This window comes from Trematomus bernacchii, unplaced genomic scaffold (assembly GCF_902827165.1).
Source record: "Trematomus bernacchii unplaced genomic scaffold, fTreBer1.1, whole genome shotgun sequence".
Lineage (NCBI taxonomy): Eukaryota > Metazoa > Chordata > Actinopteri > Perciformes > Nototheniidae > Trematomus > Trematomus bernacchii.
This window is the reverse complement of record NW_022987344.1, coordinates 17,921-35,000: the sequence shown is the minus strand read 5'-3', so window position 1 is coordinate 35,000 and position 17,080 is coordinate 17,921. Positions and strand designations below refer to the sequence as shown.

At 42.3% G+C, this 17,080-nt stretch overlaps 1 protein-coding gene across 1 annotated transcript in view; it reads right to left on the bottom strand.

The window, feature by feature from the left end:
- Positions 1–17,080, bottom strand: part of LOC117483623 (PR domain zinc finger protein 5-like) — a gene marked incomplete at its 5' end in the record, with an annotated part of 45,896 nt that overhangs the window by 10,987 nt on the left and 17,829 nt on the right.

The following is a 17,080-nucleotide window of genomic DNA, read 5'->3' as shown; positions in this document are numbered from 1 at the left end:
AAGATAAACAAAACAAGGCATTAAGTAGAAATTAAAGAGTAGAAATAAACAATACTAGAATTGAAACATCTCAAAATAGAATGAAAGCAGCTTTAAAAAGGAGAAGATATACATGAAGATAGTGTATAGTGTGGTTGTTGTATTGAGGTTGGGGTTCAGGGCTAAGGGGATGCATGTTGTCACTGACTGGCAGGAGAACAGGAGTGTGTCTGAGCTCCTCCTCAGATTCATTATCCCCGATGCTCCCTGACTCTCTGCAGGTCTACAGTTTTACCCTGATCCTCTTCATGCTATCAGAGCTAACACGGAGACATCAGAGGAAGCGATCAGGCGGATCAAACGTCCGAGCGTCAGATGCTATCGCAGCGCTGTGATGACGACGGAGGGAAAGTGACGGGCTGTCAGTCAGAGCGCTCGCTGACACATGGCTCTGTTTACTGCAGCTGATCCAGGGTCAGATAGCAGCACCAGGCCTGATTACTGATCTGCAGACAGGATGTGAGATCACCCGAGAGCCGCACGCAAACACACACTCAGACGGGACAACACGGGGAAATAATGGCTGAATTAATGCAAAGATGAAGCGCTAATCAAACCAAAGATCTTATAAAAACACAGCAGGGAATCTGGGTTAACACGAACTTCCTCCGTTATGAGTTTACACACGTGATCACGGTTTAATGAAAGCTAAATATAGAAACCTGCAGCAGCACATTTCCTCATTACTGCAGTTTCATTCCTCCACACTAATCTCTCTTTAGTGACTAATTGTTGAGAGGCTGTTATTAATGCGGGAGATGCTCTGCCCCTTTAAATAAAAAGGTTAATTAGCTGTGTTTCTCTGGGAGTCATCGTGCAGAGGTGCTTATTACACCAGAAGCCATCAGGGGAGAGAGTGAGAGGGATATTATCTCCTGCTTCTATGCTGGGAGGCTTTTCATTGTAACGTGCAGAGTGACATGTTGTCTTTGCAGTTTCTTACTGACATCAAACCATTGAGACACTGGATTGGCAGTAGATTGAATGTTAAGAAATGACTGCAATCAATATTTTATTTTATTGGAAATATAACTTTAACTTCTTATGTTTATATATCTCATTTTATCTTTTAATGCACATTTTTCTTGTGTTTTTAAGAATATATTTTTGTTTAATTTGTTCATTGTTATTCTTTCTCAACTGTCACGAAAAACAATTTCCCCCCTGGATTATGAAAGTATTACTGATGCTATGTTATCGTTGTATCAGTGGAATAATATGGTCTTAAATGACAATAATATCCTCTGTCTCTGTGAAACGGTATCACCTAACCAAAGCAGTTATAGTGTCAGGTTTATTCATATCCCACAGATCCTGTTTCAGCAGAGGAGCTCCACAGCTGTCACAGAGCAGACAGACGAGTCGGGTCTAAATCCCTCTTAAACCCAGCAGAGCTTCAGAGGAACGACAACATGTCAGAAATAAATGGTCCTGGTGTCGGCGTGGAAAGGGTTAACGTGACATCTGATCACTGAGTCTGACCCCCCCAGTCTTTGTTGACAAACAGAGGATGTGAATCCCAGATGTGCTGCAGAAAGACGAGATGCTAATGCTAAGTCCTGTGTAGCATGTGTGGTATCGGGTTCAGGGGCTAACATTATCCTCGGGGGTCCTGGGGAAGACATTAGTGAGCTAACTGCACCGTGAGAGCTAGCAGCCTGGAGTACATCCCTCCCAGGAGCTAGCTGTTGTTAGCACAGAGTCCAAAGACCTGCTAATAGCTAACTCCCTGCCAACAGCTAACTCCCTGCCAACAGCTAACTCCCTGCCAACAGCTAACTACCCCACTAACTCCCTGCTAACAGCTAACTCCCTGCTAACAGCTAACCCCTGCTAACAGCTAACTTCCCCACTAACTCCCTGCTAACAGCTAACTCCCTGCCAACAGCTAAATCCCCCACTAACTCCCTGCCAACAGCTAACTCCCTGCTAACAGCTAACTCCCTGCCAACAGCTAACTCCCTGCCAACAGCTAACTCCCTGCTAACAGCTAACTCCCTGCCAACAGCTAACTCCCTGCTAACAGCTAACTCCCTGCCAACAGCTAACTCCCCCACTAACTCCCTGCTAACAGCTAACTCCCTGCTAACAGCTAACCCCTGCTAACAGCTAACTTCCCCACTAACTCCCTGCTAACAGCTAACTCCCTACGAACAGCTAACTCCCCCACTAACTCACTGCTAACAGCTAACTCCCTACGAACAGCTAACTCCCCCACTAACTCCCTTGCTAACAGCTAACTCCCTACGAACAGCTAACTTTTAAAAGCAATGTAAATAATAACAAATTAGAAGGAAAAACAGATTTAAAAAAATACAGATGTAAGTATTCTGACACAGAACGATTTTAGAAGCAATGTATTTATATTGGTGGTATGTTTCGTGCCTGCACCAAATAATAACAAATTAGAAGGAAAAAAAGATGACATAAAATACAGATGTCAGTATTCTGAGGCTCTGAGACATTTCTTTTCCTCACTTACGGCAAAAAAACTCTGACATTATACAATTTAAAATAAAAGGGATAGGGTTAGGCTTAGGGTAAGATATTGAGTAAGAACATGTTTTTATGAACCACACAGCTTCTGGTCTTCCAAGACCCGACCGGACAAAAAGACGTGTTGCAGGCACGAAACATACTACCAATAGAAATACATTGCTTTTAAAATAAATCGTTCTGTGTGACACGAAAAAAATGCGAAAATCGTGTTGGTGAACACGAATCAATAGATTACATTAATTTTGTGACTAATAACACGAAATGCCGTGAGACTGGGTTGACTATTTACATGCTACACTTATAAAAAAAATAGGGTTGCTGTACTCATTGTTGTCCACCTTTGTGTAATGTATATCTAATATTGAATGCATGCCTCTTAATTCATGTCTGTCCGCTTCACTTTTGCAGTAACAATGTACATCCCGCCATTGTTGGACTTATAAAGGTATTCTGCTTCTGAAACACAGCGGCTCTGTGCTCCTCATCTGGAAATGCTAACAGAGAAATTGATGCTACTTGATATCGTTAAGAGGTCCCTTATAGACCCTGCTTCTCTTCATGGCAGCAACTTCAGCGAACAGGAAGTAAACAGATGCTGCTGCGGACCCTCTGCAGTCACATTCCTGTGTTTCTGTGTTACTGTAACCCGAGACGCTCCACTTATTGTGCAGATTGTTCAGATTGAGGCAGATTGTTCGGGGATTACCGCGCTGAGCCCCGGCTTTACGTGTGTGGAGATGCTAACTGATTTAGCATGTGCTGAAACAGAACCCCGTCTCTTTGACCCCGGAGTCTCCCCCCTGCTGGGCCCTCACACTCCTGATGCTAATCGATCCGTTTGGCACCCCTCCAGTTTGTGTGTGAGTGTGTTAGTGTGTGTGTGTGTGTGTGTGTGAGTGTGTTAGTGTGTGTGTTCAAGGTTTCAAGGCTTTTATTGTCATGTGTACATAGCTACAGTGACAATGAAAAGGTCACAGGCTCCTCCAACAGAGCAACACAATAAAACAGATACAATAGTGCAAATACAAATAAAATGTGTGTGTGAGTGTGAGTGTGAGTGTGTGTGTGTGTGTGTGTGTGTGTGTGTGTGTGTGTGTGTGTGTGTGTGTGTGTGTGTGTGTGTGTGTGTGTGTGGGCTGCTCAGCAGATGGTCCTACAGCTTCAGTGTTATGGAGAGTGTTTGTAGCTCGAGGCTCGGAGCTGAAACACATTAGTTCTGTCCGTCAGATATTAATTCCCAGTCTCCTCCGGTGGGTGTGTGTGTGTGTGTGATGATGAAGGCCACCGTCGGCCTCGTGTCGCAGAGGAAGCGTGATTTTGTATTTATTTATATCTCCTTTGATGCGCTGTACCAAACATCTCTTACACTTGACCTCTCCATTACTGCGCCGTCTCACTAGATTTCTCCACTTCCTCAAACAATTCCCTTAAAGTCGCCCTGCAGGAATCAGACACACCTCCACACATGCAGCGGATTACAGTCCTGACACGCGACTCATAAACACCAGCAGACAATTAGAGTGCACCTTCAGGCACGCTTTGAAGAAGGTCAAAACACTGGAAGTGCGTCCTCTCATTGAGAAACTCGAGATCTGATGCAGGAGTCAGGTCTATTCTCTACGGTAACATCGGAGAGATCAAGCTCTTCATATTCTGACTCAGATCAGGAGTCTGTTGTGCACCAAAACTGGCGACTTGCAGACCTATTGGCATGGTTAGCATGGTTAGCATGGTTAGCTTCTTCTTTTGTCCATGCAAGGTTTCCTAAAGCTTTAAGCAAGTTAAATGTAGACCTTATAAGACTTAAATGACTTTACAAAAAACTCAATTGAAGAGGAAAACCACACTAACAGTTAGGATAGATGTTAGCTATCATTTTGAGATCGCAAATGAATTATTTAGATGAATTAACTCAATACCTTTTAGAGTTCTTATGAGTTAACGGGAAGCTTGTCATGTTGTTCGTAAGCTTGTTATCGCTAGTGGATGTCAAACATAAAAAAACATCTAGTGGGTTTTCTAGGTAGATATGGAGGGAGAGCTTTTGGTTGGTTCATACCGAGTTTCTCCGGCTTAAAGCAAGTGAAATGTAAGATGTGTAAAGACCTTCTAATGCCACTGACATTTGAACTATAGGAAAACAACTTCATCTGTCTTTACTGTCCAAACGTTCACTTTGCTACTGTGATACAACCATCCGCTCTGCTCTCTGTCTTTGCTAAAGACTATTTCCATGTCCCTGTGTTGGCGTTTGTTTATCAGACCGTGATTGGCTGTTTCCCAATCCCTCTTTCAGGTGTTTGTTTGGATGTCTGCTTTGAGGGAGGTGCACAGACGTCTTCCCCCTCTCTAGGGACAGATCTCAGAGTCAGTAAAGTCAGACTTTTTGGGGACATAAATATAAAAAAGGTTGCATAATCAAAAGCACTTTTTCTCACGAGGACAAACAGAATCCTGAGTGCTAAATATCTCCAGAGGTCGACCAGATGTCCATTGACTCAGAATCTAACAGTTTATCATTAACATCACTAATGACACCAGCATCAGGATCCTTTGTTCAGAGTCAGGGAGAGGGAGTGCTGGTTTAAGGGTTATTATCTGCCTCCACTGGGGTTATATTGATTATAAGACAAGACGCTTATTGTCACTGCAGTTAGACAAGTACAAACATGTATATAATAGCAGTGCTGAGAGGCTCCATGGAAGAAAAGGTGAATGTTAAGTATAGAAAATGATAATTAAGGGACATGTTCTGTACTGTTCCTGCATCACAGCTATTCAAGGTAAACTGAAACTGATTTATAGGAATGTTTTCTGGCACGGGCGTTTCTATAATTATCTGAATGTTTCACAATTTAATTGGCGATGATTTACTGACGTTAAAATGCTCGAACACAGGCTCAGGATCTACTGGAACTGTAAAACCACTCCTCTCTTTCCGTCTGAGGGAAACCAGACGCTGGGTTTGGCCGCTTTGAGAAGTGTAATACAACCTGATAATAACTGAGTTTAGGGTTGGACCAGAAGAGGCCTCGACTGGGAGAACATGGACGTGTTGTTCCTCTGAAACATTAAGAAGTTGTTCTTTACCAGTTAAAGTCTGAGAGGAAGAACTCTGATGACGAGGAGGTCCTTCTCGAACCTAAAACTACTAATAAACTAATGTATGGAAATGTGAAACTTTCAAAGGTTTGAATGGATTATGAATTGGCAGATAAAAGTCTAAACGACAAGCACAGAAGCACCTTCCTCCATCCCCCATTGGACGCACTACCTCGTCTTTCAAAATAAAAGCCCTCTGGCTCAGAAACTAATTTCTCTGAGCTCGACACGAAGAAGCCAAAGCAAACATCAGATACTTCACACTCTCCAGCTGCTTTAATGCTTCCCTTTAATCTGGTTTCTCCCAGAATGCTGTGCAGTGTTTGTTGGTAAGATGATCGGGGAGTGACTCCCTGAGGGTCCGCACAGAGTCTCTGTGTTCAGCAGGTAAATAATCAATGCTGACCTGTTCCTGTGGAGCAGGAAGTGAGACAACACGCAGAGCTCCTGTCGTCCAGAGAGACGACTCAGAGCTCTGGACCTCGGCTGGCGGCCGTCAAGAGGAACGACCAGAAACTAGAGAATCACATCTCTGAAGAACTTACAGCGTGTTTACTGAAGATCTGACGACACTGAGATGGTGTGGTGAAGAAGTAGCATGAGTTGGAAAGGGTTAAATATGTTTTAATGTCATTGGAAGTTTCATAATGTTCAAAAGATGTATAAAACTCCTTGTGTCTGAAAGACGTGAAACATTGAAAGGTTTGAATGGAGTATCAATCAGAAGATAAAAGTTTAAACTACATGAATAAGCAGTACAGTTACCATCTAATGCTTTTATTTTGAAAAACGAAGTCCTGAAGGTTTTGGTTAAGGTACATTTAATGTTAGGCGCTTTTATTTTGAAAATATCTATGAAGGTTCCCGTTAACATAAAGTGACTGTCTGGGACCTAGTACAGTCACAGTTAGAGGCTTTTATTTTGAAAAAACAATGTACTAACATAGGTTCCTGTTGACAAACTGTAACTGATTGGGGCTTTTAATTTGAAAAGAGTAGGTAGAATGTGTGTAGTTAAAGGTGGGGTATGTAATTTATTTCAGAAACACTTTTTGTTATATTCCATGGAATGCTCTTAACATCCCGATAGCAATGAATATCTGAAGTGCTTTGACAATAAATACATACAAACATGTCATCTGTGGAAGCCGTAGTACTGTAAAAAGCACGACCAATCATCTGAGCCGGCCCGGCTAAAATAACTGGATGGCCTACCTGCCTGTCAGCCTTCCATCTGTGCACAAACTTATCTTGTGCCCTCATTGGTCATGTGCGCGTTCGTGTGTGTTGGAGGAGGGGCTCTGTGAGGAAGTGGCAGATTTTTTTCGGTTGTGTATTTTCAAATTCTAGCGCACTCGAGCTGGTTTCTCCATTCTTACCTACCCTACCTTTAATGTGTAGGGTAAACATAAAGTCAGTTCCCGGTTTTATTTTGACGAAACAAGGTACTCCTGTGGGAAAACATGAAGTGACTGTCTGGGACTTTTAATATGAAAAAAAAAGAAACTTATTTGGGTTCCCATTAACGTACAGTCACTGTTTGGGGCTTTTATTTTGAAAAAAGTAGGCCGAATGAGGTAATGTGTGTAGTTAATCTGTAGGGTAAACTTAGGCCCCGTCCACACGGAGACGAAACGGAGACGAAAACGAACCGAAATGGAGTGTCTTCTGTCCACACGCAATCGGCTCAAGAAACGTGTTCGTCCACATGAGACCGCTCGACCCGCTGGAGGCGCTGTAGTACGTATGCCGGGCCTGTTAGTGGCGCTGTACTTCCGCCACAAAATACACCAAAAGCAGCGAATAAAGGCCGCTACACACCAAACTGACACCAAAGAACACGTCCCGACGGACCCGAGTGTTGTGTCGCCTCACGTCTCCTGCGTCTTGGCCAACAGTCGCACTGGAACACACCGCAAAGACTTCAGCCGAAGGCCAAGTAGCACGTACGAACTGCGCATGCATGAGTCGCAATAACTCTCCTTACCAGCAGGCGGCGGTAGTGTGTATTCGTCATTCAAAAGAGGCAACCAGAAGACAGACTGCGATATACAAACAACAAATAGCTCCATGCTACAGCTCGAGCCAAGCAGCACAGAGATGAACTATGCCAAGGTGTTAACAGTATCGGTGCAGTGCCTTTGCAGTGGGGAAAGATATAGCACATATGTGTGCCTATCCTGCTATTTGTGTTTATTCTTTTAATTACACAGCGTTAAGATGAAATAAAAATGTGCCTACATAACTGTCAGTTGCAGCTGTAGCATTATTATTGGTTTAACTACTAACAGTATATTTTTAAAACATTTTTAAATGACCATCTTGAACAACTACAACATTAAAATACTTCTATGAAGATTGTGGACAGTAACAAAGTACATTTACTTAAGTACTGTACTGCTCCACTCCCATTCAGACAAATAGTGTTTCGCTAAGCTGAACAGCCAATCAGAGTGATTTCTTTTACCGACAGCCTCCCGATTCAACATGTCGAATCGGCAGCGGAAGGTGTCGGCACCGCCGAAAAGACACGACGGGGCGGGACACACCAATCTGAGTAGGGCGACACGACACTCATCGACGGCCAGACATCTATCGACGGCCGAAATCGACCCGGTGTGTAGCGGCCTTAAGAGAGCATGGTTGCATGGTTGCCCTTCTGTTTATTCCCCGCGGTTAGAGATGTCCCGATCCGATCACGTGATCGGGGATCGGAGCCGATCACGTGATTTTCAAAAGATCGGAATCGGGAGAAAAAAATCGGGGATCGGGATTTTTTTTTTTTTTTTTTTTATAAAATATTTTTATTATTTTATTTAATGTTACAAAACAAAAATGACCATGTTCACGTCTTAAAGTCATCCTGAGGCCTTAGTTTTGGTTTAAAATTACACAACATCATGTATGTGTTGCTTCTTTTGGGCTTGTTTTCATAGACCTGGTTGCTTATTTCTCTCAAATCTGGCAACAGAGTGGGCGCAGTGTCTAATAGTAGCAGTAAGCTAACAAGAGGCTACGTTCTGCTGGTGACTCGGGAGTCGGGACAGAGAAAATGTCAGGAGTTTGGAAGTATTATAAAATTGAAAGCGAAGGCAGTGTAACAGCCAGATGCAATGTTTGCAAGGCGGAGGTTCCACGTGGTGGAAAGAACAGAGCTACGTTCAACACGACCAATCTAATACGCCACCTGAGAAACAAACACCAACAACAACACAACGAGTACACAGCGGCCACTCAGGTAACGGCACTGAAACAACCGACACTTTCAGAGACTTTTAAAAGGAAAGAGAAACTGCCCCAGAACAGTGAAAAGGCCAAAAAAATAACAGCCAAGATAGCTGAATTCATCGCGTTGGATGACCAGCTGTTATCTGTGGTGGAGAACGTGGGGTTTAAGGGACAACTTGAATGCTTTTCTCCTTTTTTTTCTCTTAATGCATTGCATAAAGATCGGATCGGGAAAAATCGGTATCGGCAAATTGTCAAAATCAAATGATCGGAATCGGATCGGGAGCAAAAAAAGGTGATCGGGACATCCCTACCCGCGGTGGATTTAGCAACATGTAGTTCATGTAGTTCTCCATGTCCACTTGTTGCTGATGGTTGTGGTAGAGGAGCTGTAGATGTTGCACTAACATCTGTATCATGGTCAGTAGCGTCTGGAGCACGAAAGCAACCCTGTTGTTGTTGTTGTTGTTGGTGTAACGCATCAGCAATGACGCGGGTGACGCGGGGGTGAGCAGCAGAGGTGGGGAGAGGCGGGGCTATGGCGTCATCGTTTCAGGAAATTATCGTATAGGGCGTACACACGGAGCCGCAAGCGTTTCGTCCTTAGACCTACCCACTTTGGGAGCCGGTATCAAAGTGTATCGGTTTCGGGCTCCGAAGCCGCGGCTCCGTGTCGGCTCCGTGTGGACGAACCGTCTATACGCGAGAGAACGTTAGCGGATATCGGCTCCGTGTGGACGGGGGCCTTAAAGTCAGCTTTGGTGTTATATTTTGAAAAAACTAGCTGCTTATTCAGATCAACATGCAGGCCCTGTTGGGGGCAGGCCCTGTTGGGGGCAGGCCCCCTCCTGAGCTTCCTTTTTGTTTACAGTCAAACTTTGGGGGTTTCTTGGTTTAGAGGGTCAGATAAAGAGTACAGAACAGTGAACATAGAGAGTTAGAGTAACACCTTCTCCACCAGCCGTCTGTAGACTTTCATTTCATTATAACTCTCTCTCTCTCTCTCCATCCCCCCGTCTGAGACTTTCTCCACTGATTATTTCTTCCTCTCACAAAAAGGCGACCAACAAAAAGATTTACAGCCCGTTGGGGTCAGAGGTCGCGGCTCGATGCTTTCTGGGAGTTTCTCTGAGTCTTTTCTCTCTCTGTCGGCTCCCACCCCTCCCCCAGCATTCCTCCCTTTTGTTTATTCTATATAAATACAATCAGACCACACACTCCCTCTCTGCTGCACACACACATGTACGCAAACACACACACACACACACCTAACACACACACAAACACTGACACAAAGGACGCTGTTGACAGAGTGTGTTAGGACCGTCGTTCTGCCACCGCTCACACACACACATACACATACACACACACACTCAAACCAATACACTAACCTTGTCAACACTTGACAGGAGGGTCTTTGTGATGTGGGCTGAAACTAAAGTGTCTAATATGATGTGTGTTAAATAACCCGACAGTAAACAGCTGTACGGATAAGATTCACTCAACATCCCGTAGGTTTCCATTAATGTACACACACACACACACAAATGTGCTTTATATGCCAGTAAACACTATATATATATATAATTGATTTGCTCGTTAAGGGCTAATGAGGACGTGGTGTTACCGTGATCTAACAGTGACACGTGAGGACGATTGGTATCGCTCTTATGTTTAGATGTATATTTAGATAGGGTTAGATATTAGTTTTGTATTTCCTGCTACGAGCGCTCTCTGAATAAAACGCAGCGTGGCATCATGGGAGTTGTAGTGCTCAGCTTCAGTTTCTCCTCTGATATAAAGCAGTAAAAACAGTGGATAAAGCTTCAGTTTGAGGTTAAAATCTGAGTTTCTGTTGGGCTGCTGCTAACGTTAGCTCGTTAGTTTCTCCTCTCATCACTAACATCCTCCTAAAGATCAAATGCAGAGTCAAGAAGAACCAGGATGTGAAAAATGGATTAAAACCAGATACAATTACAGTTTCTGGCAGAAAGAGTTTAGTAGCAGTGAAGAAGAGAGAGACAGCCAGTGTGTGTGTGTGCGTGTGCGTGTGCGTGTGCGTGTGTGTGTTGGTAGGGAAACACACAGGAATGTGTAGTTTTCCAGTTTAATGAACCTCAGTGTGTGGCAGAGACCAGAACTAGCATCGTGGGGGGGTGTATCAAAGTGTGAGATATATTATATTATATGTTGATATGGTTCAGGATGATGTGATATAGTGTAGGATGATGTGATATAGTGTATGGTTCAGGATGATGTGATATAGTGTAGGATGATGTGATATAGTGTAGGATGATGTGATATAGTGTATGGTTCAGGATGATGTGATATAGTGTAGGATGATGTGATATAGTATAGTGTTCAGGATGATGTGATATAGTGTATGGTTCAGGATGATGTGATATAGTGTATGGTTCAGGATGATGTGATATAGTGTATGGTTCAGGATGATGTGATATAGTGTATGGTTCAGGATGATGTGATATAGTATAGTGTTCAGGATGATGTGATATAGTGTATGGTTCAGGATGATGTGATATAGTGTATGGTTCAGGATGATGTGATATAGTGTATGGTTCAGGATGATGTGATATAGTATAGTGTTCAGGATGATGTGATATAGTGTATGGTTCAGGATGATGTGATATAGTGTATGGTTCAGGATGATGCGATATAGTGTATGGTTCAGGATGATGCGATATAGTGTATGGTTCAGGATGATGCGATATAGTGTATGGTTCAGGATGATGCGATATAGTGTATGGTTCAGGATGATGCGATATAGTGTATGGTTCAGGATGATGCGATATAGTGTATGGTTCAGGATGATGTGATATAGTATATGGTTCAGGATGATGTGATATAGTGTATGGTTCAGGATGATGTGATATAGTGTATGGTTCAGGATGATGTTATATAGTGTATGGTTCAGGATGATGTGATATAGTATAGTGTTCAGGATGATGTGATATAGTGTATGGTTCAGGATGATGTGATATAGTGTATGGTTCAGGATGATGTGATATAGTATAGTGTTCAGGATGATGTTATATAGTATATGGTTCAGGATGATGTTATATAGTGTATGGTTCAGGATGATGTGATAAAGTATAGTGTTCAGGATGATGTGATGTTATATAGTATAGTGTTCAGGATGATGTGATATAGTGTATGGTTCAGGATGATGTGATATAGTATATGGTTCAGGATGATGTGATATAGTATAGTGTTCAGGATGATGTTATATAGTGTATGGTTCAGGATGATGTGATATAGTATAGTGTTCAGGATGATGTGATATAGTGTATGGTTCAGGATGATGTGATATAGTGTATGGTTCAGGATGATGTTATATAGTGTATGGTTCAGGATGATGTGATAAAGTATAGTGTTCAGGATGATGTGATGATGTTATATAGTATAGTGTTCAGGATGATGTGATATAGTGTATGGTTCAGGATGATGTGATATAGTATATGGTTCAGGATGATGTGATATAGTATAGTGTTCAGGATGATGTTATATAGTGTATGGTTCAGGATGATGTGATATAGTATAGTGTTCAGGATGATGTGATATAGTGTATGGTTCAGGATGATGTGATATAGTATATGGTTCAGGATGATGTGATATAGTATAGTGTTCAGGATGATGTTATATAGTATATGGTTCAGGATGATGTGATATAGTATAGTGTTCAGGATGATGTGATATAGTATATGGTTCAGGATGATGTGATATAGTATAGTGTTCAGGATGATGTTATATAGTGTATGGGTCAGGATGATGTTATATAGTGTATGGGTCAGGATGATGTGATATAGTGTATGGTTCAGGATGATGTGATATAGTATAGTGTTCAGGATGATGTGATATAGTGTATGGGTCAGGATGATGTGATATAGTGTAATGTTCAGGATGATGTGATATAGTGTATGGTTCAGGATGATGTGATATAGTATAGTGTTCAGGATGATGTGATATAGTATAGTGTTCAGGATGATGTTATATAGTATATGGTTCAGGATGATGTGATATAGTATAGTGTTCAGGATGATGTGATGATGTTATATAGTATAGTGTTCAGGATGATGTGATATAGTGTATGGTTCAGGATGATGTTATATAGTATATGGTTCAGGATGATGTGATATAGTGTATGGTTCAGGATGATGTTATATAGTATATGGTTCAGGATGATGTTATATAGTATAGTGTTCAGGATGATGTGATATAGTGTATGGTTCAGGATGATGTGATATAGTATAGTGTTCAGGATGATGTTATATAGTGTATGGGTCAGGATGATGTGATATAGTGTATGGTTCAGGATGATGTGATGTAGTGTATGGTTCAGGATGATGTGATATAGTATATGGGTCAGGATGATGTGATATAGTGTAATGTTCAGGATGATGTGATATAGTGTAATGTTCAGGATGATGTTATATAGTGTATGGTTCAGGATGATGTGATATAGTGTATGGTTCAGGATGATGTGATATAGTATAGTGTTCAGGATGATGTTATATAGTGTATGGGTCAGGATGATGTTATATAGTGTATGGGTCAGGATGATGTGATATAGTGTAATGTTCAGGATGATGTGATATAGTGTATGGTTCAGGATGATGTGATATAGTGTATGGTTCAGGATGATGTGATATAGTGTATATGGTTCAGGATGATGTGATATAGTGCATGGTTCAGGATGATTTATATAGTGATGGTTTCAGGGATGATGTGATATAGTGTATGGTTCAGGATGATGTGATATAGTGTATGGTTCAGGATGATGTGATATAGTATAGTGTTCAGGATGATGTGATATAGTATATGGTTCAGGATGATGTGATATAGTGTATGGTTCAGGATGATGTGATATAGTATAGTGTTCAGGATGATGTGATATAGTGTATGGTTCAGGATGATGTGATATAGTGTATGGTTCAGGATGATGTGATATAGTGTATGGTTCAGGATGATGTGATATAGTGATGGTCAGGATGATGTGATATAGTGTATGGTTCAGGATGATGTGATATAGTAGATGGTTCAGGATGATGTGATATAGTATATGGTTCAGGATGATGTGATATAGTGTATGGTTCAGGATGATGTGATATAGTATATGGTTCAGGATGATGTGATATAGTATATGGTTCAGGATGATGTGATATAGTGTATGGTTCAGGATGATGTGATATAGTGTATGGATGATGTGATATAGTATATGGTTCAGGATGATGTGATATAGTATAGTGTTCAGGATGATGTGATATAGTGTATGGTTCAGGATGATGTGATATAGTGTATGGTTCAGGATGATGTTATATAGTGTATGGTTCAGGATGATGTGATATAGTGTATGGTTCAGGATGATGTGATATAGTGTATGGTTCAGGATGATGTGATATAGTATATGGTTCAGGATGATGTGATATAGTGTATGGATGATGTGATATAGTATATGGTTCAGGATGATGTGATATAGTGTATGGTTCAGGATGATGTGATATAGTGTATGGATGATGTGATATAGTATATGGTTCAGGATGATGTGATATAGTGTATGGATGATGTGATATAGTATATGCTTCAGGATGATGTGATATAGTGTATGGATGATGTGATATAGTATATGGTTCAGGATGATGTGATATAGTATATGGTTCAGGATGATGTGATATAGTATATGGTTCAGGATGATGTGAGCTGTGCCGCACGGTGTGAAGACAATAAGAGCGGAGCATCTTTTAAAATACACGAGATGAGAAGATGTGATGCAGACGACACACCTTTATGTTTTCACAGGAAGTTGGAGTTTAAAGTGGACCTATCATGCTATATTTTAAACATATATTGTAGGGCCAGACCTATACAAAACATGTCTGTGAAGTTTTTTTTTCAAAATCCCAAACAGATCCCCCGTAGCAGCCACCCCTCATACTGCTCATACCCCTCTATTCCAGCCCTGTTAGAGAAACAAGGATTTTGGGTCCTTAGCTTGAAAAAAGAAAAGAAGAGGAGCCGGAGCTAATGCCTGATCGGAATTCTACCGGAGATAAAGTTAAATTCTGCTGTGATAAAACGCCATCCTGTTCTAAACCACATCAAGGATTATTTCTGAAACAGTATGGAGCTCAAATGCTTTTTCTCTCTCAGGTTCATCACAAGGTGAGTTCCTTTTTTTATTTCCTGCTTTTTAAACACATGCTCTCTCCAGTACAGGTTAGCTCTGAGTGTTAGCGAGGCTTGCTAATGTAAACAAAGACGAGATTACGTCCAAAACACGTCAGGCATTGTTTCTGATAGCAACTTTCTGTGGGTCCGCTGACGATTTGACGTCAGATCGGATGGAATCTGTATCCGCTCGTTGTACACCCGTTTTTAAAAGATTTGGGTACGGAGGAAAAGAGAGAGGGATTTATTTTCTGACGCTGCGTGAGTTCCCCGACGCACCGGGGACACATTGATGTAGAAAAGACATCACAAAGTGCATTTTTCATGATAGGTCCCCTTTAAACCCTAACTTCACCCGTTTGTAGGAAACACTGTTTTATTTAGTAATGTCCTTCTTTATATTTTGACTGTGTGCCATTGCATCTCCTGTAACACACGTTGTGTTTGGAGAAGTCCTTCACAACATCATCTACATCAAGCTGCCTTCAATACTTTATTATTAATATTATTATTATTTATTTATTTAGTTGATTTGAGTCTTTTCTGAATCTACTGTGTTTAGCTCCGTGTGCTCTGATGATACTCCAGATACACTTATCTCTGTCCGATGCTGAGGGTGAGTTCATCTCAGGTGTGTGGACCCTCTATAACACAGGTCTCAGGTGTGTCTCACCTGTGTGATGTGGACCCTCTATAACACAGGTCTCAGGTGTGTGGACCCTCTATAACACAGATCTCAGGTGTGTCTCACCTGTGTGATGTGGACCCTCTATAACACAGATCTCAGGTGTGTCTCACCTGTGTGATGTGGACCCTCTATAACACAGATCTCAGGTGTGTCTCACCTGTGTGATGTGGACCCTCTACAACACAGGTCTCAGGTGTGTCTCACCTGTGTGATGTGGACCCTCTATAACACAGGTCTCAGGTGTGTCTCACCTGTGTGATATGGTCTCTCTATAACACAGGTCTCAGGTGTGTCTCACCTGTGTGATGTGGACCCTCTATAACACAGGTCTCAGGTGTGTCTCACCTGTGTGATGTGGACCCTCTATAACACAGGTCTCAGGTGTGTCTCACCTGTGTGATGTGGACCCTCTATAATACAGATCTCAGGTGTGTCTCACCTGTGTGATGTGGACCCTCTATAACACAGATCTCAGGTGTGTCTCACCTGTGTGATGTGGACCCTCTATAACACAGATCTCAGGTGTGTCTCACCTGTGTGATGTGGACCCTCTATAATACAGATCTCAGGTGTGTCTCACCTGTGTGATGTGGACCCTCTATAACACAGGTCTCAGGTGTGTCTCACCTGTGTGATGTGGACCCTCTATAACACAGATCTCAGGTGTGTCTCACCTGTGTGATGTGGACCCTCTATAACACAGGTCTCAGGTGTGTCTCACCTGTGTGGGAGCGGATGTGGACCCTCTATAACACAGATCTCAGGTGTGTCTCACCTGTGTGATGTGGACCTTCTATAACACAGATCTCAGGTGTGTCTCACCTGTGTGGGAGCGGATGTGGACCCTCTATAACACAGATCTCAGGTGTGTCTCACCTGTGTGATGTGGACCTTCTATAACACAGATCTCAGGTGTGTCTCACCTGTGTGGGAGCGGATGTGGACCCTCTATAATACAGGTCTCAGGTGTGTCTCACCTGTGTGATGTGGACCCTCTATAACACAGGTCTCAGGTGTGTCTCACCTGTGTGATGTGGACCCTCTATAATACAGATCTCAGGTGTGTCTCACCTGTGTGATGTGGACCCTCTATAACACAGGTCTCAGGTGTGTCTCACCTGTGTGATGTGGACTCTCTATAACACAGATCTCAGGTGTGTCTCACCTGTGTGATGTGGACCCTCTATAACACAGGTCTCAGGTGTGTCTCACCTGTGTGGGAGCGGATGTGGACCCTCTATAACACAGATCTCAGGTGTGTCTCACCTGTGTGATGTGGACCTTCTATAACACAGATCTCAGGTGTGTCTCACCTGTGTGGGAGCGGATGTGGACCCTCTA